The sequence below is a fragment of the Choristoneura fumiferana genome, chromosome 5 (assembly GCF_025370935.1).
Source record: "Choristoneura fumiferana chromosome 5, NRCan_CFum_1, whole genome shotgun sequence".
NCBI classification, from domain to species: Eukaryota; Metazoa; Arthropoda; class Insecta; order Lepidoptera; family Tortricidae; genus Choristoneura; species Choristoneura fumiferana.
The window spans coordinates 21,759,675-21,784,622 of record NC_133476.1 but is presented as its reverse complement, the minus strand read 5'-3'; the positions used below and the strand labels follow the sequence as shown (position 1 = coordinate 21,784,622).

General features: G+C 37.7%; 1 protein-coding gene across 1 annotated transcript in view; it reads left to right on the top strand.

Annotated features, from left to right (window-relative positions):
- Positions 1 to 24,948, top strand: part of sprt (PDZ domain-containing protein sprite) — a 66,384-nt gene that overhangs the window by 1,102 nt on the left and 40,334 nt on the right.

Genomic DNA, 24,948 nt, shown 5'->3' with positions numbered 1-24,948 from the left:
ACCAAGGCTTTGCGACAGTTCTACTTCTAAGTAACTATGTTTGACTTTACCGGTAGAGTTAGCAAATTTCACCGCTACTATGTACTTTCAGAATAGAGTCGTTACTTAATACATCGGTCTTATTGACCTTCTCACAATTTATGAGCGCTACTGCAGTTTGTTTTGGTTTTAATTTGATTGATTGACTCATTCTAAAGAATATCTGTTATATGGAATATACTAAAAATGGCTAAATTTAATTCGACCGATTATTTCGTAGCTGTTAACATATTTATACCACATTCGAGAGGTGTTTTTGAGCGATTGAATTTCAAAAATAGGTCCCCTGCTCCGCGTGTTGGGAACCAGTGGCGCAGGCGTCCACGATCTTCTTATCGCGGGGTCGCGAGGTCAAGCCCTGCGGCGGACTGTACAATGTATCATGTTGCAACTTTCTCTTTGAACGAGGAAATCCACTGGCTAAAGCTAGTGGTTAGTACACAATAGTAGTATTCCTAGTCCACAGATTCTCAAACTTTTATAATATGCGCCTCCCATGTCTCTTTTATAAAATTACTACGCGTCTCTTGCCTGCCTGTTAGTAAAACCATGTAAAACTATGAGAAGCTGTATACGTGAGCCACGAGCGTTCATTTGAATTATACTGCAGAATTCATAATGTTAACACTTAGTTATTAACCGACTTCAAAAGAAGGAGGAGGCTATCTATTCGGTTGTATTTTTTTTATGTTCCACGTTCTTGGGGACAGTATGCCATCCAAGGGCGAACCCATTCTAGCTTACTTAGGACCTAGACGGCTAAAGTTATGATAAAAATAATCCTACAGCAATGCTGATCTATAAATCGATTTCTAGTCGATATAATAGCGTCGGTTCGCAAAAGTTAACTGGCGAGCCGTTCGGTCATTTCCATAGTAATTGGAATCATAGTTAGCCTAAGCCTAACCTGTATCATTATATGAATTATCTTGTTTATAATACTTAAATACCTACCATGCTTAAGTAGTAAACTGAATACTCGAGCTAACTAGTATCATCTCAGTCTGCCGCCATAATTGTACAGATTTAAGATAAAATTTTATTCAAATGAGCGAGGAAAGTGGCGCAGCCGCAGCGCGTGCTCACGCGGGCGACACTTAGTTTAATTAATTATTGTTCTGTACCATTTAAGTATGAAAATAATAATCATGCGCTAAATTCATGGCGTGATAAAATGCAGGCCTATTATTCCCTCCACATGTTTCTTTCATATGTTGGCTCGTAGACGTAAACACTTACCTACATCTACCTACTTATTGACAGCCCCGGATCTAAGGGGGGGCAAACCGGGGCACTTGCCCTGGGCAGCAGTTTCATGGGGGCGCCAAATCCTCAAGACAAGAAATGAAGAAGAAAAAAAAAAGAAAAATGCTACTCATTGGCAGTTTTATTAACAGTTTTTCTCAAACACTGAAGGGAGGGGGCGCCACCATCAAGGTTTTTTAAAATAATTAATATAAAAAAGAAAAACCGGTCAAGAGCGTGTCGCACGCGCCCGAAATAGGGTTCCGTAGCCATTTTGAAAAAATTAAGTAATATTTTTCTAAGGATTTCGTATTTTATACGGAATCTTCTAAGTTTAGGTATATTTTATACCTTAGGCTGCTATTTACTGCTGAATGCTGAATATTTCGCAAACAAATCACTGAATCGAAAAATCGTCTAATGGTTTTAAAAGACCTATCCAACGATACCCCATACTATAGGGTTGGATGAGAAAAAAAAAACCCCCACTTTACGTCTATGGGAGGTACCCTAAAAGATTTTTTTTTAATTTTTATTGCACCATTTTGTTGGCATAGTTTACATATACAGGGTGTCCAGAAGTACCACGTCACAGTGACACCAGAGGTAGGCCAGCTCAAGAGGAACCTAACCAACCTAACATGACCCCAGTAAAAGTTGCACGGTTTTCGAGTTATTACCGAAATAAAGATTTTTGGGGATACTCCCCTTTGTCTTGACATTTTTAGTACCAGCATCGACATGGAAAGCTTTTAATAACAGTTTTTTATGTGTATCGAATCGTGAATAGTTACTTCAGAAGTGTAGTGTGTTATTTTGTCAGTAACTACCGTAAAATGCTGAAAAAAACTTAATTAATCTTGATTTAAGTTGTCTCAAAAACATGAATTTCAACTTTAACCATCTGCCATGAAAAAAAATTACTAGAAACGAAACAAATAAATAATGTAAATAAATTAGACATGTTATGCAGATTCAGAAATGGTATGACACATGTATCTTACTCCAAGATCATCAGACATTCTTATCACTTTAGCGAAGCCCTATCGAACCAACTTAAAACTGGAACTCCGAAAGCAGTCCCTGCTAAGTGGTACAAAAATGCTGTGTATAGCGATAGCTCATCTATTATCTGATACAATTATTTTGCCAAATGCACGAAGGTTAAATATTAATATTTGTCTCCCTTTTCAAGGCTAGGACCGGATCCTAAAGAACCGGATATAACCTAACCAAAAAAAAGTTGGAAAATCCCCAACTTTGTCACTTCAAAGTTCAATATTTCAAAAGCGGCTGAAATGATTTTGATAGAGTATGTCTTAGAACCATCGCTAGAAAACCTGCTTTCAAATAATAAAAAAACGCATTCAAATCGGTTTACGCGTTTAAGAGCTACGGTACCACAGACAGACAGACAGACATAGCGGTCAAACTTATAACACCCTTATTTTTGCGTGGGTGGTTAAAAACAGGTTTATCTTTCATTCATTTATTGGAATAAATTTAGTTCACAATAAATGTTCAAATTGTCTCCCATGGACTCTCTCATCTTCTAATAAACCAGGCAAGTCGTTTTGCAAAAACTGTAAAATATAGTTTCTACCATTAAAAATAGGAGGCAACTCGACCGGTCCCACAATTTGACCATTAAGAATTCCAGTCCACAAATTAATTTTGAATTGATATTGGGACCGATCTTCTCGTTCTTCATGTGTATGTGTTGGTTTTCTGTCTGCCAGCTTGTGTAAATTGAAATATCCATCCCTTTTGCAAGCCGATTCTTCAGTCCACAATATTTCATTGAAATAAATTGGGTTTTAGAATATTTTTAATAGGCTTACGTTTGGCCTCAATCTCGCTTGATGGACGGCGAAGATGAGGCCTCAGATGGTACACGTTTGTCTAGAAGGTGTCTGTTCACTTTGACCTTAAAGATGTCCAGATTACAGCGTTAACCAAATAATATTACCTAACGTTTTAAACTTTCATTCATATTCATAATACCACCAACGGGACTACGGGACTTACCACGCTTACACACACGAGTAATATTTACCTCGACGTTTCGGCAACATTACAGTGGCCGTGGTCACGAGTAGACTGAAGTGTGGGGTGTCAAGTCTGCTAGCAGCGCGAGTCCTTCGAACTACCATGTATTTTTGCAGTGTGGAGGAGGAGGAACTGAATGAACACACATTTCTAGTATAAACGTAGCTATCATAAGGTCGCGGGTGAGCAAAGTAGGTGATTGTTTCAGTTCATTAATATGAACCTCGGCAAAGTAACGCCTGATTCAATAAATTAGTAGGTAATGTAACATGTTTTTACTTAACAGTGACGGCTTGCGGCATCAGCAAAGTGATAAGAATGCCTAATGTTATTTCAGTAAGATACATGTGTCATACCATTTCTTAATTTGCATAAAATGTCTAATTTATTGGCGTTATTTGTTTGTTTCGTTTCTAGTAAATTTTTTTCATGGCAGATGGTTAAAGTTGAAATTCTTATTTTTGAGACAACTTAAATCAAGATTAATAAAGTTTTTTTCAGCATTTTGCGGTAGTTACTGACAAAATAACACACTGCACTTCTGAAGTAACTATTCACGATTCGATACACATAAAAAACTGTTATTAAGAGCTTTCCAAGTCGATGCTGGTACTAAAAATGTCAAGACAAAGGGGAGTATCCCCAAAAATCTTTATTTCGGTAATAACTCGAAAACCGTGCAACTTTTACTGGGGTCATGTTAGGTTGGTTAGGTTCCTCTTGAGCTGGCCTACGTCTGGTGTCACTGTGACGTGGTACTTCTGGGACACCCTGTATATCCGTGCAAAATTACAGCTTTCTAGCATTGATAGTCCCTGAGCAAAGCCGCGGACGGACGGACAGACAGACAGACTGAGAGACAGACAGACATGGCGAAACTATAAGGGTTCCGTTTTTGCCATTTAAAAAGTGCGCCAGTCCCATTTCATTATCATGGCAACATCAAAATTTGCCAACAATTTTAACACGGCCCGCAACTGTATTTAAAACGTCCGCCGAGTCATGGCGTGTAATTATCATCGTACCGTTTGTATCATTAATCCGACTTCAAATGCATACCTGGTCTTACGTATACTTACATGGTATAGATAGACATGCAAATAGTAGGTTCGGATGAAGTATTTAATCGATCCAACGGATAAGAAATTCACGAGATGGAAAGTATGTTCTTGCCTTTGCCGAGCGAATTCAATTTAGCTTAACTACAGGCCTTGTTACAATGTAAAATTTGAATAATGGGTACAATGGATTCATATTTTCTGTTAAAATACCTACTGTACTCACACTATAAATAGTTTTCATTCGGTAAACATATGGATGAAGATCCTGGGATCCTAGACTATAGATGGCGATGCAGTTGTTATTACTAGATTTTATTTTTTACGGGGTGAAGATTGCGATTAATTTAACTCCCAATATTTGACGCACTAGCGTCATTCCGTTGCACATACGGTTAAAATAATTAATCGTAACTCATTAAATATCAAACTTAGATACTTTGGTACTTTGCGTCATCATTCAGAGATTAAAAATAATAGTAAATTGAGGTCCATATAAGTGTTATAACTTTGTATAGTTTAATATATAAATCGCATTTTCATTATAAAACCGGCAACTCTTCGCTTTAATTTAATAAATTAATTAAAATTAAACACACATGACTCAGGTGATTTCTGCGATTAAATCAGTGCCTGAACAGGAAGCGGGCTTCTTTAACTACCGCATCATAATATGACAACTGCCATTAAAAAGTTGATTTACCAGTTACAAACGTAACACCTACCTACAGTTAATCATTGTCTTGTCGTGCTTATGTCGCGCGCGACAAAAAGGTCGCGATATAACCCGCGTGGGACCGTTGTGCGGCACGCGGTGCGCCCGAGCACGCGATCTATTCCACTGATTTTATTAAGTAGTTCTTCTAGAATTTAACTACATATTTTTAATAGTTTGTTAATGATTGACAGTTAATTACATCTCTACGTGCAAAAGAGTAACGTGACTGACTAACAAAAAACTCACAGCCTAAGCCGAGTTTCTCGAAATTCCAGTTAGGTGGGGATAAAAGGGATTCATTAATGTTCTTGTTTCAAAATGGCTCTGTCTCGAAATGGATTTTATGATTACAAGCTTTTTGTAGAGACCAAAGCACATATAATGCTAATAATTAGAGTCATTAACGGCAGGTACATTAACAGTGAGAAAATAAGATAGGTTTACTATAAAAAAATATTAACAATACAGATAATGACGTTTGGAAACAAAGAAAATGTTTTGCACTGCGCTCCATTGCACTTTACGAGCATCGCGACCCGCCTGCTCCCACACAAATCTATGAGAAAAACATTTTTAGTATATTTATTAAAATTTGCTATTTGCTATTCACGTAACTGTTGAATCAACATTTTAAGTCGAATTCATTTGTTAGTTCTTTACTTAAAAAGCGTAAATTCCTTGTACCGATTCACCGAATCGCATTTCACCTCGAACTAACAAAATTTCAGTAGAACCTTGTACTTGACGCAATTTTCCGCGTAGCTTTTTACATTACTATGATTAATTTGTGTACCTTCCGCCGCCTAACTTTGCCTAAAAGTTCATTGTCACGACTAGTACCACAAAAACTATAAAGGTATAATTCCAATTCGAACACTATCCGGGAGTAACGTAAAGACTTCGCATAAAAAATTTATCTCAAAAATGCGCCAAAACTGAGTATTAAGTAATGAACTTTTAGGCATATTGATATAGTGCGTGGTAGTATCTCATTTTTCGTGTAGTATTTTACCCTTAGACGCGTTTCCCCGCGATCGATGTTTGCTTGGGACCCTATAATTAATTTGACGCATTAATTGATGTTTGTACTAAAATACACTAATACACGATCGAGGTGAAATGCGATTCGGTGAATCGCTACAAGGTATTTATGCTTTTGAGGTAAAGAACTAACAAATGGTCGAATTCAGTGGTTGAGTAAAAGCATTTACGGTTGAGTCAAGTGCATGCACGCGTTCAAGTCTTTTGTTGAGAGCCTTTAATACGCTTGTATTATACAGCCAGCTATGGTGGTCTAGTGGTATGACCTGCCTCCCAAGTATTCGTGACCTCAAATTCGGGCCCGCACCTCTATGTTTCTAATCAATGTGCGAAATTACATTTGAAATTTACCACGAGCTTCATAGTGAAGAAATTCAGCGTGAGGCAACCTGCACAGACCTGTGAAGCAATTCAATGCTGTGAAGTTCCCAATCCACACTGTGCCTGCGCGATCGCGTGGGAACAACGGCCCAAGTCTGTTTATTTAGTTTACGTTTTATCTTTAAAGCTTATTTAAATACGTAGCTTTTCCAAAAAAACACGATTTCACAAAATAAAAAACTCCGAGTAAAACGGTACTTGCGTGATGGACGAGTTAAAGTTGTTAGTGTATGCATTAAAATAATACTAATAAGCTTTCAATTAAAACTCGTGCCACTTTATCGCGCAATAAGAAGTGCTTATTTTTAATTAAAATTAAGTATTTAATGCTAATAAACACCCGATGAAAAGCAGTGATAAAATTTATTACAAGAAATTTTATACAAGATTTTAATCTGCAATTTTCACACCACAAGAGTACGCATAACTAAATAAATTAAATTAAATTATACTAATCCGTATAAACAGCGCTCCCCGCGCCGCGCGAGGGCTAAAACCGTTAGACCCTTCTTTTATTTATACCTCACCTAATTACTCCGGATAACAAAAAACGCCGTGATTATATCAAACCTGACAACCGGTATAATTATATTCACTACCTAAAAAATCTGTTGCATCTTTTGTTGGTTGAAATAGGGCTGTGATTTGTGTGGCTAGAGTGGCAGTGGCCCTTTGTGCAGCGAGAGAGGGGAAGTAGAGAATATCTTCTAACGTCTCGGCGTTAGGGCCACCGTACACTGACGTAATAGAGCTTTATATTTTTCTATATTATTTACTTTTTACTAATATATCTCGAGAGTTAATCATGACTACTATTTATTAAGCCGTGGTGGCCTAGTGGTTTGACCTATCGCCTCTCAAGCAGAGGGTCGTGGGTTCGAACCCCGGCTCGCACCTCTGAGTTTTTCGGCATTCATGTGCGGAATTACATTTTGAAATTTACCACGAGCTTTGCGGTGAAGGAAAACATCGTGAGGAAACCTGCACAAACCTGCGAAGCGATTCAATGGTGCGTGTGAAGTTCCCAATCCGCACTGGGCCCGCGTGGGAACTATGGCCCAAGCCCTCTTGTTCTGAGAGGAGGCCTGTGCTCAGCAGTGGGACGTATATAGGCTGGGATGATGATGATGATGACTATTTATTGCTAAAATTTGCTCAGTTTCTAGACTTCCCGAAATATATTGACTATGCGCAAAGAGTCACGAAAGTTTAAAACATTACATTGGTAAATATTTTAACCTATTATTTAAAATAGGATACACTAGCCAACTATGTGTTGTGCAGTGGAACTATATCCGATATGTTTTACAAGTTTATGAACACTTATCTACTTCAGTCTTAAAAATATGTTGAAAATTTGACTATGGTGGCTTGTTAATAATATTAAAACGACAAGGACTAATTCGACACTGTTTGTCCTAAATAAGTAGATTCCAATCCAACGACTCTATCCATCTATAGTTAGTGGCTTCCAAATATCTAGCTTATAATAAAATCTTTATAAGCCTTCAATGTTCTGTAAAATCCAACATTTCGACAGTATCTCTCAATAAATCGGTAAAAGTGGACGATTGAGCACAAAATGTAACGTAAGTGACCAAGGCATGAAAAAAAAAGACGGAAATCATTCATTCAAGTGAACCGTCTGATATTCTAATTACTAATAACTCTACTAATTGAAGACCCCAAGCTCTGCGAGGCGTTAAAGAATCCAACAAGATGATGGTCCGTGATGGGATTTAAAATTGACCCCTGAAACATATCTTTGGTAATGCTGGCCTGTCGTTCAGTTTTTTTTGTGTAAATTAGCTGGCGTGTCCATCCGGCCAGTGTTGCATTGAGTCAATAAGTACTATTGTTAGCGTATTGTGCGCGCGCGCCGAATCAGCCGTAGCGCCGGCGCAGCGGCCTCTCGCCGTGCGACGACTGCAGACTGTAGAGAGAACAAATTGCCCAAATATCCATTGATAGGTCCATCCATAGATATCAAATTCTGGTCGGTTTTTGCAAAATTGGAAAAATGCATTTTGAGATGAAACCTAGCTATTCGATGATCGATTTGATGCTATAAATTCCTTTAATTAGCTTTTGCCCGCGGCTTCGCCCGCGTGGATTTCGGTTATCGCGCGCTATTCCCTCGGGATTTTGTGCATTTTTCCGGGATAATAAGTAGCTTATGGCACTCTCTGACCCATAAACTATATCTATGCCAAAAATTACGTCGATCCGTCGCTCATACAAACACACATTTTCTCATTTTTAATAATAGTATGGATTAATCTAAAGAAGAGTTATTTCGAGATCTCAAAACATAATTTATATGTTTTTTTTTTATTACGGGTACTGCTCGTTCAACCATTTGCTTATTCATTTCATTCATCGGCAGTAACTTATTTAATCGACATTTTTTTTTAAGCCAGGCAAATTTGCGTCTTTGTTACTAAAACAGCATTCGTTCAACAGCGCAAAGCTATTAGACAAAGCACACAGACAATTAAGCCATTTTGTTTTATGAATGTTTTTCTCAGTTGTAGTATACCGTATTAGCGTCAGCACAATGGTGTTTGCGTGACACTCGATACGAGGGCTCGGGTTGCCGGCGCGCGCGGCGGCCGTGCTCGCGGGTTCTCGCGGGATTGGTGTGCAGTCAAAACAATCGGTCACTCATGTCAAAGACATACAAAAATGACAAAAAGTACAATATTTAGGGGCTGTTTCACCATCCATTGATTAGCGTTAATCGACGGTTAAATGTGATGCCGTCTCCGTCTATTTGAACAAAACAAATAGAGACGGCATCACACCTAACCGCCAGTTAACACTAATCCATGGATGGGTGAAACAGCCCCTTAATTCATTTTCATGTTTCGGTTTGTAACCTGTCAATAAAGTTGTGCAATTAAAGACACTGACAAGAAACACGCATTGGGGATATTTTATTTCTCATCTTCTCTTAAATTTATAAATAGTGACCACCAACAACTACACATGTAACATGTAACCTAACACAGCGCGTGGCTTAAACCACATTTTTGTTCACACTAATGAGGGCTATCGTTTTTTGTCTCACTAGATGGCGCACTGTTGCGTGAGGTTTTTAAGTGTGGCTTTCAGAGTCTGTTATTACGGGCGTTAAAACAAAGTTTAGATTAAAATCATATTTAAAACACCTTAAAACCGTACCATAAAAATATCCAGCAACCACAGTATTGCTTAGTCCCGTTTTTTTCGGAAAAAAGGGAGGATAAAAGTTTCCGAAAGACAAAACTGTCTCAAAACACAGACATTCATTGCCCCGTAACGCATAATTGCCATAATTAATTTCAGGTTATGCAAAATATTCACGAAAAAAATTCTTATTATAAATAGCTCACCGTAGCTCACCCAAAAACTATGAGATTTGACATTTCGGAGACCTCACGCTACACTAGCGCCTCTAGCGGCGAATTCATTCGCGATAGCCCTCATTAGATAAAAAATCTAAGGTCTATGCGCTATAGGTAGGTTTGTTGTTAGTAAAATTTTGTCTCGACTACCGTTAGACGGGCGTTTTAAAAAAAAAGTGCACCCTTTCATTATTTTTGAAATTTTGGAAAAAATATGGTAATACCTACTCAGAATCAAGAGCACAATCGATTCCGATGATGATGATGATGCGTGACAAAACTGACTCATAAAATTTTGCATGAAAAAATGGGGACATTTTTTTAAACGATCGGAATCGATTGTGCTCTTGATTCTGAGTAGGAAAAAATTTCGAAAAAAGGAAAAGGTACACTTTTTTTGAAAACGCCCTATAACCTATCATCCCCGCATATCATTTGGCGTACAGTGACGTGCTCATAATAAACACATTACGGCCTGCGACAACTGCCGCTGCCGTCACAGGCAGGAGTCACACCGGCTCGTAAACCCCACAATGACAATGCCCATCAAATTGACGTTTACAACTTGATATAAAATAACTGTCGCAGCGTAACAGTCACTTGTGCTGGCGCCAGCCCAAGCCACGGGAGGCAGCGGCTACAGATACTGGCAGAATTACATTTTGCAAAGTTCCGTCCACTAATAATCTGTTTCCTTGGTTTTCAATGTGGGTATATGTCTGTTTTTATGTTATTCCTCTTTAGTAAGTCAAAACAGTTGTGTTGAATATGCGTGAATAAAGTAGTTCAGGCTATTTTTTCTGCCCCGTTAAGAAGTAAAGTTTTTATAAATTTTGTAACACAAAGGAAAGCAAAATAATCTTGTGTTATAAATAAAACCAACTACTACCATTGCATACAACTTCTTCGAAGCGAAATATTTTCTAAAATGTTTTATACTTTCGACATGTCCGTCCGTCTATCCGATATAAGATATTTAGCTTTTAACTGATAATAGTGATAAATTCTTAGAGGCAAAAATCTTAAAAATTAATGCATGCGTATAAAAAAAGAGCTCTACATTATCAAGTACTTACGCTCGCCTCCCCTAACTCACGCGCGCAAACTGCACAATTACTTCGTTCGATCAATGGCGGATGCGATCGAGTGCAGCTATTGCGCAGGCGCGGGACAATACACCGAGTACTGGTTTAATTTCTATACGCGATGTAAGCGCGGCTTACAAAGCTTAGGGGTTTTAAACGAGGGGTGGTTATTGGGATTCAATGGTGTGATGAGTTTATGAAAATAAACATCACGGGTTTAGGTGGTTCGGTAAAGCGTTTGATTGAGTTATATTATTGTTAATTCGTTTATCGCTATACCGCAGGAACAATGCAATTTTCCAAAATTTTCTCAAACTTTATACGTACCAAATCTCATCTAAATCGGTTCACCGATTTTAGCGTAAAGAGGTAAAAAACTGAGAGAGTTGCTTTCGCATTACTCGTTTATGGATAAGTACTTACCTATTTTTACAAGTTTACTTATGTAAATCGCGTGACAATACAATAATCTAGTAGTGACATCCTGGTAGTCCAGCCAGGATCGTCTCCGCAGGACGGAACTCTTCAACGGTTTAATAGCATCGACTTGAAATGTGGTATGCAAATGTAGTTTGGGTGACAATGCAAGTGCAGTCAACAAAAAGTACAGTCAGCAAAAGTTTGTATTAATTTTAATTTTTTTTTTTTATTGTTAGTTTATTAATTTATTATGTTATCTGAATTGATGTGTTTGATTGACACTACAGCTAAACGTTCAAATGGATGCAACGAAACACTTGTTTTATACCGATACTTACTTAAAAGCTGTTTAATTATTAATTCTGGTAATGTTTACAAAGTCGGTTCTACAGTTTCTTAACTTTTTAATTTGACACCAAGTAACCTTTTCTGTAAACGTTATTTATTATTATGGTTAGTTTCCATCTCGCAGACATATTAAGTGGCTATTTAAAAAATAATGACGGTATAGTAGGTAGACCAACCGTCATGCTAGCGTACAGAATATAGATTAACATAACTGTTTACCTACAACAACATACCTAATGGTTGAAATAAAACAATAAATTGTTAAAATACAACTTTACGGAACATAACTGCACAGAGCCATTAATATGAATAGGAAATAGCAAAGCAACAATAATGCAGATTCCTTACAAAACCTATTAAGAAAAACGCAATACATAGACGATCTAAATTTACAATGTTTGGGAAAAGAAAAACAAGCTACTTAGATACACAGATAAAACCAAACGCAAACTAACGTACGTTTTTACATATTTGAGAACCGGTTATGTTCACACATTATCAGAGCAAGTTGACAATGACTAAAGACTCGAAATATATAATCTAAAGGAGCCATTTGTCTAACTGCCAAAGAGGGGAGTGAACTCTATAAGGGGTCAAAAATGCACCGGGTTTTGTACACTCATCGCACTAAACGTGTTTGCATGCCATCAAAGAGCAGTTTATGTAACGGAACACTGTTATTGTTGATGTTATATTTATTCGCAATATTTTTTTATAAGTATTATGTTACGCGGGGACTTTCTTGCTGGTTGGATTCAATTTGTATGGAGATGTTTGACCAGGTGCGCGCTCTAATTAATATTCGGGTCGTGAATAATATTATAATATTTACATTGGTCTGAGTAAGACAAGCTGGATTAATTTTCTAAAGTATTCATAAAATCGTAAATAAATTTAATTGAATTATAAATGGTGCCACTTATTTTGAATCCTCTTAAATCGTTAACAGTATAGATAGATACGTTTAAGCAACGACTGGTTAGATCATCAATCGCGTTTTTTCCCAAATGCCTTTTTCCCAATAAGCTTTTTTACTGTAGCTTATTTCACAATCGAGTTTATTCCCAACTTTAATCGACACAGAAATAGTGTCGATGGAGCTGCGCTTACGCGGAGCTCCTACTTTTGTGTGCTTTTGGCCCTATGGGCCGATGCAAACTTGGAAAAAAAACGCGATTGTCAAAATAAGATTCAGTAAAAAAGCATATCGGGAAAAAAACATTTGAGAAAAACCGCGAATGGAAATTTTGCTACTAGGAAATTTTGCGATCATTAGTACTATTGACATGTCTAACCAGATACATTATTATGGAAACAGTATCTTATATCTTATACGAGTATGCAAGCAAACAATATCATCGTCTGCCGAAAACATCATCATTAGGTACTTGACAAATGACAAATCAAGCGACTGTTTTCACTTTACTTTCATAATCACTACTTAAGTACTTAACTGCAATTAGCCAGCACTTAATTCCATCGCCGCTAATTACTTAAAAAAACATTCTTTATGCGGCGCGTGCCAAATCCCAATCCTTGTTACGAACGCGTGCGCTCGCGCAGGCACCGCAGAAGGCAGCAGCTATGCGGCGGCGGAAACGCCGCGTCGTCAGTGGCGTACATAGGCATTACCTGATTGTTGGGCAGCTCAGTCAGTGGCACTCAATGCGGAAACAGAACCTGCGTCTGCGGTATTTCTGCCTCATTATCTAGTCTAAAGCGTTATAGCTTTCGAGGCCCTAGGGTTAAGTAGTATCTAGCTACCAATAACGGAAAAATTAAAGCAAAAAGACGTTAATTAGTGACGTAAAGACATGCGTTTTCTGTACTGCTTACTGTGCGTTGGTGTTCAATAAAGAGTTACCTATCGTATTGTATTGTATAGTTTAATTTTGAGTAAAAATTACCGAATAAGTAAAAATTAACGTATTCTTTAATGTATTTAAGATCTCATGCAAATTAATAAGTTTAAAAAATGAAGTAAGTTAACTAAGTTTATTATAAAAGTGTTGCTATTGGACTTAGAGAATATGCTATTGGATTGGATGGAGTACCTTACGAAAGCATTGATGGCCTAGTGGTTGGGCCTATGGCGTCTCAGGCAGAGGATCGTAGGTTCAAGCCCGGGCTCGCTCAGATTAGACGATTAATACGGTCAACAGTTTATCTACTTCGTCCAAAACCGCTGGACAATTTAATTCAAAAGTGTACAGGAACCAATGGTGTCGTAACGAGTTCCTGTCATTGTGCTGCGGCGGGAAGCGCCAGAGCCTGCGCGCGCGCCGTGAGAGCGTCACGCGCCGCCGCGCGACCTGCGCCCTGCGCCCTGCCACCGCCGTGACGCGCTTCCACTTGGGACTGGCATTGTAACAAAAAGATACATTTGGGTTAAAACTGTCGTGAAACTATTTTTATAAGGTATGTTCAATATTAGAGCTCTCTTTGTCAAGAAATCGTGGTTTGGGTGGAAACAGTCGGGCATACCTCAACTATTAATCGTGGTGACCTGCGCAGTGCGCACCTTATTCAAAGACGCCAATTATCAAACTTACTGACGCCTAGCGATCGCATTTATTATCTCTTTCTATTCTCATTCTACTCGTATATCGTTTGATAGAAGGAATTGGTGAATGCGATAATTATTCCTAGTTCGTTAGGCAATAATTATAGCCTATAGAGCCTAAGCTTTAGGAATTAATTACTAGTGCTGCAATACTTGGGTCACATTCCTCTTAAAGTAGCAGTAAGGTAAATAGTAGTGTAACCCGAAGAGATGGAATAAGATCTCCGAAAATCTGGGGATACTGTTTAACATGTATTTTAATGATTGTCAATCGTGTTTTTTTCTTTATTTTTATACAATAACTAGCTTTTGCCCGCGGCTCCGCCCGCGTGGTATTCGGTTATCGCGCGCTGTTCCCTCGGGAACTGTGCATTTTTCCGGGATAAAAAGTAGCCTATGTCACTCTTGGGCCCATAAAGTATCTAATGCCAAAAATCACGGTGATCCGTCGCTCAGTTACGTCGTGAAAGACGGACAAACACACAAACATACAAACACACTTTCGCATTTATAATATTAAGTATGGATTTATACAATAATAAGCAATAATAAGATAATTTTGAAAATTACTAAGAATGTAATCGGTAGTACCAAGTGGAACAGCCTCTCCCAGCACCTGTCGCCACGCTCGGCCGCGCTCGCACTTGACCGATAACGTGTGTTGGGAAACACCGACCAAACCCTTCCCTTACACTATTACACTTCATTCAAATATACCTGTACCTACTGGAGATACGTGAGTTCATAATAATAGAAAACTGTATAAATTATTAAAAATAAATAGTTAATGTTGGTAGTTTAGTTATTCCTTAAAAAATATATAAATATTGATAAGTCAAGTCGGTCAATATCTTTATAGGCACCTAAGCATACAAATATTATTTTCGTTTGCTCCCCAGACATTCTTTAGCATTGTAACTACTAACTATATGTATACTATACATTATGTATTTATAGTTTACGTAATTAGTACCTAATTACAATGACATATGGAGACAGTACACTCCTAATTTACCTACATGTAGAAACAGTAGGATTTACACATGCAATATTCCCTTAACTTAACCACTGATATCAACTTAACGCAAGTATAAACGCAGTTGTGGTATGCATTTGGTCTTATTATGGCGGCTAAATAAATTTGCTGATCGACATACAAAGCCCTCCGGCCAATTAGAATCATCGGCAGACAATAAGCGGCTGGCGGAAGTCACACATAATTACTGCTAGTTATTGTTAAGCCTACTGAAGCTGCCGGCGTGGGCGCAGCACAAAGGTATCAGACGCTAGTGTTTGCCCGTGGCTTCGCACGCGTAAAATATTAGAGCTAGCATTTGAATTGAAATGCCTGGAATTTTACAAATTTTCCGTAGGAATTCTCTATAATACGGTATTATGATTTTGCCGTGGTTACAGTGTTTAGCGTTAAACATGAAAAATCTATATACTAATTCTCATGCCAAGTATAGTGACGTCACATGTATGTCTATCCAAACCTTTATAAGTTATTTGTAAAGTAGAATTGTTTTTCTATTCGATAACAGGCTAATTTATCATTGAAATGGTCAAATAATTATATCGTGGTTTTGACGTTACATTATAAACAGTGCATGACTATTTTAGCGAATGTATTCTATACAAAGGCTAATTCTGTAGGTCAATCATGCGCATTTATAATAAGTCATAATCTAGCCCCAAACTATTTTTATTTTATTTAAAATATGGCTTCTGTCCTATTTTAGGACAATTTCGCCAGTGTCGAAGTAAGCTCTCTTTGGGAGCGACGTTGTACGGTGATTGTAGTTTTTGCAACTTGATAGTAAAATTCCAGAAACCACGTGGAGACAACTTGCGCATTAAAAAATGTCAGACACGAGAGCAATATATAAGTTTGTGATCACTGTTCACTGTTAAGGTTAATCGCCGCATAAAACACTTTCAAAATTATACTTCAATTAGCCAAAGAACTGTCTGTCTACATCCACCATGTTCGAATGCTACAAATCGAATCAGCCCCAAACTAAGCAAGAATTATACAGAAAGATCGAATCCGCGAATTTAAGCTACGTAATCAGCATCTACACATTCCCATAAAATGAAACAGACACCAGCGCAAAAATCAAATACCGGGTGTGGCTAACACAAGCAAATAATTAATAATAAGTAGATTGTACTCATTAAACTGAACTACATTAGCTCAGCGCCTTTTAAAAATAATGAGTTTATTAACCGACTTCAAAAAAGGAAGAGGTTCTATGTTCCAATGTTTGTATTTTTTTTTTATTACACTTTAAAGTTTATTCGAAGAAGCAATGTAAATATTTTATATTTGTAGACAGGCGACGTCAGTTGGGTTCTACTCGTACATTGATAACAGTATTTAATTTGTATGAAAAAGGGAAAATCTAAAACTCCATTATTTTTAAAAGTAGCTGAACTAATGTTGTTCAGTTTGGCAAGTACGATCTATGTTTTAATTATTTACTAACTCTTATTAGTTTCAAACACGCAGAGAGCGGTGGCGCGCCGCACCTCTCCGCCCCAGGCGTCAGTGTGTTCCTACCTTACCGGCTACACCCCGGTATAGCTATCAAGTTTTAACTTCCATGGTGTTACGTTAATGTATGATATCGTTCGTGTATTACCATCGTTGGAAGGGCAAAATGATACGGTAACCAAACGCACTGTTGAGGAAACCTAATCACGTACCAGAGTGGAACCTTTTCATAATAAATTTCGCTTTGATTTCTTTGTCAAGTATATGGGATGTCAACATGACTTTAGTAGTACAAAAGATCCATCTTGGTATGTTGTACGTGATTCAGTTTCTTCGTCTGCACTTGCCAACAAAGTATGAGTAGAATGCAATCAATACGCAACTTAAAGTTTCATCTGTCAAGAAATTGCAATTCAGTCGCGGTGACGTGCGTATCACATTGGTCGGGCACTCGGGCAACATCAAATGGTAACGGAAAAGACGTGGAGATTGAGTGCACAGCGGGAACTAAACGAAACACCTTGACTTCCATTGATGCTGTGAACGTGCCATCAGAGTTTTTGCTGGATTTACTTGATACGATGTAAAAAATATTGGATTTAGAAAAAAAAACAATTAAGAACATACCTATCGTCTTAACCTACTATTACTCGAGCGTCACAACTTTAAATCGTATCGTAGTTATATAAGTATAAAAAATTTCTCTTTGTGCACAATTTTGTAAAGTTAAGTGTAATCAAATATATCTCCTCAACAATGTTCGTTCATTCGTTCTGTAAATGTTTGCTAATATACATACATAACACTGTATAGCGTGAAATATGAATTAAGTAGGTACCTACCGATCATCACCTAAGCAATGCATTTACATACACGTCATGTTTAACTTGTATTAACACTTGTTTTACTCCGCGTGTTGTGCATGGACCTAAACACTAACACCTAATTAAACCTAATTGATAATGCAATTGATAAACCAGGAACTAGACGCCTCAAATTTCCGGAAAAGAATTGCGTCGCCGCGCGAGGAAAGTTCCGATCAAGCGTGAATTCGCGTCCTGATTCAATGACTTGCTGCTTTCTACCTGCGGGTGCGGGTGCGGGTATTCGTGTGGGGTGATAATCCGAGTATCTGTTTAACGATGGAATGGACGTTATCTTGTTCAAATAAAGGTAATTTATCTCGATGTTGGGACTATTTCAACGACGGGCCATAGCTACCATGTGTGGCTAGTCTCAAGAAGCTAATGTTCGCACAGGAAGTACATAATATTAGTTGTTTGAAAAAAAAAACTGCCCTAGTGCGTGTCGGGCTGCGGGTTCCGTGCAAATTAAAAACCCAACAATAAATATGTACTTTTTTCTATAAAAATCAAAGTTATTTTTGCGGATTAGTGGTTTCGGATTTTAAGTTTTTATGGTGTGTTTTGCCTAATTTCATAATTCTATATCAACAGAATAAACACTTTCCTGATAAAAGTGGTCTTGACGAAGACAAAGTGATTCTTTATGAGCTCTCTCTTTCTTTTTGGTATAAAACTCTAAAAAATCAACAATTATTATTGAATGTAGAATTTGTATAAGTACATTGCTTGCAATGTAGTTTAGTGTTGCAGGCTTGTTTGTATAGCGGCGTCCGTCAGTGATCGACTGGTCAACAATACATCTTCTGTGAAATCATTCAGTGAAAGTTATTGCATAACACGAAAATTTAGTTTTTCTGAACTATTTAATGATAGATGTTACAAATACAAATAAATACCAGAGGCCGTATTGCCTAACATTTCTGATGCTTGCTATCGCAATGAAATGGCAGATTTCGCATACAAAAACTGTCGTTTGATTCCGATCGCGAGCGTCGGAAACGTTAGACAGTACGGCCTCAGCTCTACATCACGTCCCGTCGTCTTTTGTTTCGTTAACGAGTATACTTACTTTGGCCTCTTATTTGAATGTACTTATTTTGTCATTAAGGACCACGTGAAAGAGCTTTGCGTAAAAAATATCCAGACTCTTAGTATCTAGTAAGTTCAAGGGTAATCTCCATAAAGAGTTGGAAAAAAAATAACTTAGTTGCGTCGTCGGGCCCGGCGGGCCGCGGCCGGCCACAAACCGGTCCGGCGCAGCCTCAATTTGGAGCCATTTCTTCCATTCCTCAGTTAAATTACTTCTCAAAACTCGACTTGATGTTCCACAGATTACATGATTACGAATAACTAACTAACTTCAGTAATGGTTCATGAACGGAAATTTCCACTTTTACGAGATTTTAAATTTTTAAACGGTAGCAATAAAACTCTGAAGCAGACACTTTGACGTTCATAAAGTAGGCAATGATCATTATCGTTGGCACTAATAAGTTTTCTATAGGTAGGACATTTATAAATTTTATGTTCTTCCCAATGAAAAATTATGGTAGAGTCATTTTTCGATGATATTTGTACACTTGCAATGTGCTTGCAATAATAGCTCTATTAGGGTTATGTCAAAAAGTCGATAAAGTTTTTTGTGACTAACGGACGACTAATATTGTCATTACATTAGAATCAGTCAGCTGTCGACGACTGTATCATACTATCTTAAACAAACCGTCTTCAAAAGTTTTGTTCAGTGCGACAAGGCTATCGGATGGTATCTAAGTTAAAAACGTTTGCCACTGTATCTATTAAAAAAATCTAGCATATATTATGTTAATCCTCCCAAGATAATCCCACATGGCGCGGGGACCGCCGTCCGCGGTTACGACCTAAACAAATTATCGAACGGAAATTGCGATTTTACGCCAAATTGATGAGTTCTTAATCGTTTCGGCGGTAAACGAGTTTTATAAAACTAATGGATGACAGCAATCAATTCAATATGCTACCGCCGCTGCCGAGGACAGGGTTATGGAATTGTGATAAATACGATGTGAGAAATTTCGATAATTTTTAATATCCAGTATCCACTCACGGTGTGATGTAGGTACTGATCTAGTAGAAGCATTTTTACAACACTCATTGAAAAGTTGGTATTACAAATGTAGACGTGTATTTATAATTGTTATGCAAAATATACAATGACAATTTTCAGTATCTTATCGATACAAAATAGACGTTCAATAGGTAGAGATAGTTCTGGTAATAAAGCTCTGTCAGCAAGCGTCGGGAGTTATGGCAGCATTAGCATATAAAGTGAGGTGGGCAGATCAATAGCGCCTTTCGCGCCGTTATTGGCCTAGGAACACCCCCACGGCTCGCTCGTGCTGCTGGCTGCGCTGGCGCTGGCGCAGTTAGTCTTGTACTTACATGAATGCAAATTTTTGTGTCTTACCTCGTCTTAACTGTCGCAACTCGATTTTAAATATGGAACTTGACTTATACAATTGAGTAAATAGCCATTAATACATTATTATTTTCTCGCCACTTCGCCTTGTTTTGAGGCAGATAGCGTTACAAGTCCACGACTAATTTTCAAACGTAAGAAATATAAAAGCGTTCTCGGAAACTAGAAAAGAAAAACACACTTTGCCTCGCGTCATCAGACGAAAAAAACTAAAATGCTTTTATCTTTTAGCAACAGTTGGCATCTCTGTTCATTCATTCTTATAGAAAAAAACGTAGAGCGATCAGCAACGGGGTGTGAGAGATAAGCAGAGGTCCTCGCGGGGCACAGCCAGGCCCTATCCTACGAAGTGCAAAATTCTAACTTCGTATCTTGCCGTCCCGCTGACTCTTATGTTATTTAATACGAGAGTGAGAGGGATGGTACGATACGAACTTCGATTTTCGAATTTCATAGTAGCCACCTAGTTATAGTGAACTAGCGTGCGAAGTATAATGATGCCATCTGCCGGGACGATGAGCCATCAATCAGCGTCCGCGCATGACGCGGCGTTTACCAGCCACCACGCCGAGAATTATGAAGCCATTTGGCTAATTCTGTTCATGGATTGCCAGCTAACGTAGACGACCAGATGGCCTAGTGGTTAGAGAACCTGACTACGAAGCTTGAGTGAATGTTTGTTCTCGGCTCTTGGGTGTTTAATATGTATTTAAGCATGTATCTATCTATATAATTATACTTATCCGTTGCTTAGTACCCATTACACAAGCTTTGCTAAGCTTTCTTTGGGACTAGGTCAATTGGTGTGAATTGTCCCGTAATATTTTTTTATTTATTTAATGTAGCGCCATTTTATAATTTAATTAAAATTAAGTAGAAGACAAAACAGTTTTGAAGAGTGAAGCACTTAGTTAGCACGTCTTCATAGGTACCTTATTAGTGTAAGCTCTAGGCAGTGATTTCGATTGCGGATTGGCTCAGGCCTGAAATGTCTGTTTTCCTAAAATATACAATTCTCAAAACGTCTGCGTTTTCACAATTCTATTTTGTCAGCTTTCTCAAAATGTCTGTTATTTAAAATATGTACAATCTCAGGAAGTCGTCTATTCACAATGTTTACATTCCTATAATATTAGCATTACCATAATTTCTGCTTTTCCGTTATGTTCACTTTTTTAATTAGGCTATAGTCTTGTTATGTTTGTTTTCCCATAATGTCTGCTTTATTTTCAAATCATTGTTCTAAATGTAAAAGGTTTAAGTGCTTGCATACTTACTCTTTGATATAATAAATATCTATACCTAATATAAAATTACTGCTTTAGATAAAAATATTTTTCGTTCTCAACCTGTTTCGTACCCGAACGAAGGGATTTTCGTAGTTTAGTTTTTTACTAAAATCAATGCTTATAAGTAAATGAGAAAGTAACTTAGTCTGTCTGTCTGTTACTCTTTCACGGCTAAACCGCTGAACCGATTTAGATGAAATTTGAAGACCATGATTGGAGACATTTCGGGAATAAGACTTTTCTGGAATGCCAACGCTATAAGGAGGCGGATATTTTGAGGTTGCAGACATTTTGAGAATAAGCACTTTCTGAAAAGCGAACATTATACAATAACTGTCATTCTTGGAGACAGGCAATTTTAAATAGCTGACATTTTGAGAAGCTGACATTATATGCAAAAGACGTGTTGACATTCTGAAAAGCAGACATTTTGCGAAAAATACATTTTAGGAAAACGGATATTCAGGCCTGAGCCTGCGGATTTACTAGATTAAGGTAGACGTCCGAGTGTGTTGGTCACTGTCCCAGTAGTTGCCACCTTTAATTCAATATTATTTTATTAGCAATAGAAGTGACAGCGTGGTGCCATCTATTGGGCTAGCATGTCAAACAATAGAACCTTTACCTTATTTATAGTTATTTCAATATGTGAACCATTTGCTTAGTTCTTTCTTTTACTCAGTTAGCAGCTATAAGGCAGCAATAGAATGAATCCGTAAACGATTTGCTTTTATTTTGTAAAAATATATCTGTGTTACTCCAACACAGATACCAAAAGCGCATATATAAAAATACAGCGTTTTGCATAGCATTGGTGAAAGTGTTGAGTAAAAATGAATATGGCCATAGAAATAAATCGTGGGTGGGAATTCCTAAATCTCGTTGAAAAACTATACAGTATCCTATTGCGTTGCGAGACTGGTTGGGGCTCGCATTGTTTCGGCCGAGGTCGCATCATCAGTAGGTGTAACGTTAGTACCTAATAGATTCAGCCATTGCCAAATCTATGGTTTTCGTCATAATGTATTGATACATTTTATAACGCAAGCACCTAATGGACGCCGTTTTAAGAATTTTTAAATCGGTCAACGAATGCTGTATGAGTTCCTACATAACTAATTCCATATTTGGTTAATTTGGTAAAAGTTAAAATCGAAATGTTACGTTATTTTTGATCACGAAAGATATTTAATGTGTTACTGATAAATTAAGCGCCTATTTCGGCCAAATTTAACAAAAGTGAAGGCAATTTCATTCTTATAATAACGCTACGGCTGTAATCAGTCGTAAATGTCACCAAATTTGTATTCTCATTGCATCACCACTTGTTTCAAACCAGAAGTATATCGGAGTCATGCAATAGGTACTTTGACTTACTCTACCTAGCGTGTAAAAATTTGCATGTCATTAGAGTGCTATAGGTAATGGTATTACATTTTCTTTCGAAGACTCCTGTCTTATATATCCATAATTATTACGTACCGCATTTTAAGCATACCTACACATTATAGTTTACCATATTATTGCAAATTACTTTACCTATTCTCTCGCTAAAGCGCCGTGAACAGACTCAACATAGTTAAAATGACGGAGTCACATGGTTCACATAATCTGAAATAATCGCAGATAATCCAGATGAAGGATGACAACGACACGAGTATCGGAGCACCAGGTATGCAAGGCTAATTGCGCACAAAGCATAGACAGACGCGCCGATACGCCCACACACACATTTACACTGGTTTTAATACGAGTATAAACAAAGAAAATATAAGAACTAACTTATATCACCTAGACTTGTTCTTTCCAAGCTAATGGGTATTGCACGATACATTAAACCGATAGCACATAACAGCCGAGTTTCACTGAGCTGACAGTGTCTGTGGACATTAGTAACGAGGCTGTTGCATACACTTCATCTGCAAATAATTCGTTTATCGTATAATAGGTTGATATCTGGCTTAATAGCCAATGTTTTTGTACGCCAAGTGGCAAAACATAGTGCAACACGAAGAAATGTAACATCTCTGTATTTATGCAGCCATCACCTATGTTTCACAAATAAAACACTTTGACTGTTCATCGCTATCCCGCGAGTACTACACAATATTTCGAGATAAAAACCTATTTCCTTTCCAGTGTCTCATATTATCTCCATATCAACTATCAAATTTTGTCTAAATCGGTTCAGCAGTTTAAGCGTGAAAAGTTAACAGGGTTACTTTCGCATTTATAATATTAATATGGATTCAGGTCTGAAAATGGTTTGTATATTTTTTTTAATTAAAGAAACAAACACAATTTGCCAAAATATATATAAAGGCGAACTTATCTCTAATGATCTCCTCAATACATGCACAGAGTTATAGTATTTTTCGAACTGGCTTGGCCTGTTCACCGCTAATATTTATAGTGTTAATTTCCTGCGCCCGCGCGGCGCCATCGATCAGCCCGGCTGCTTTCGCGGACGGCAAAACATTTCTATTTATTCCTCTTCCCGTAACATCAATCATTGATCCCCAACTGTCACTTTCGTGCAAATTTTGAGTCACGATTGAGCACCGATGTACTAAGTTAATGTGTAGTAGCTATATCTTAGACTTGAATATGGTGGCGTTTCGTGAAATGGAAAAATACCCGCTGCTGTGATATGACCTGGCTAGATCAAAAATGAGTCAGTGTTCGACAAAAATGGTCAAGCATTGATTAAACTTTTCTATGAAATACCTAGTTGGTGTTATCCATATCACGAAGTGACTACTATTTTAGCTGATTATACGGTTTTGTATGTACATAGCAATTAATATTGAATTGAAAACAAAGTGTAGGTATAATGAAGGATCAAAGTGAGAAAATATCCTAACTCTATTATTATAAATGCGAATGTATGTTTGTTTGTTACCGCTTTCAGTATCATTACTATCATTATATGTAAAAGTTATAGCGGCGACAGTTTGAGACCCCAAGAATACGATAGTTTTTATTTTGGAAAATTGTATTGTTCCCGCAGGCGTGCGACCAAAAAGTTCTTCGCAGACGAAGTCGCGGGCAACACTTAGTATAATGTAACTTAAATTAACAAGATGGAGCGACGACTTGGTTAAGATCGCGGGATCGCGGTGGATGCGGAAAGCACAAGACCGGTCTGAGTGGAGAGCCTTGGGGGAGGCCTATGTCCAGCAGTGGACGTCTTTCGGCTGACATGATGATGATGATGAACTTAAATTAAACTTTATTCATAACATCCTTTGCGTTATATAAAGAAACACTTTGTGAACGTTCGGTTATACCGAATGTGGACTGTTTTACCATCAGCCATTGACTATTTAACATGGTCAGTACCATAAGTCCATCAGTAATCTTAGCTGGCAATTTAAAGCGGTGGGGGTGGGCCTCATCGGTTCACAACATTACAAAAATACTGTATTGTATTTAGCGTTAAATAGTTGTACAAACTGGAGCTTACACAGATTAACGAAGAGAACCGGTCGTTGTTCAAACTGTA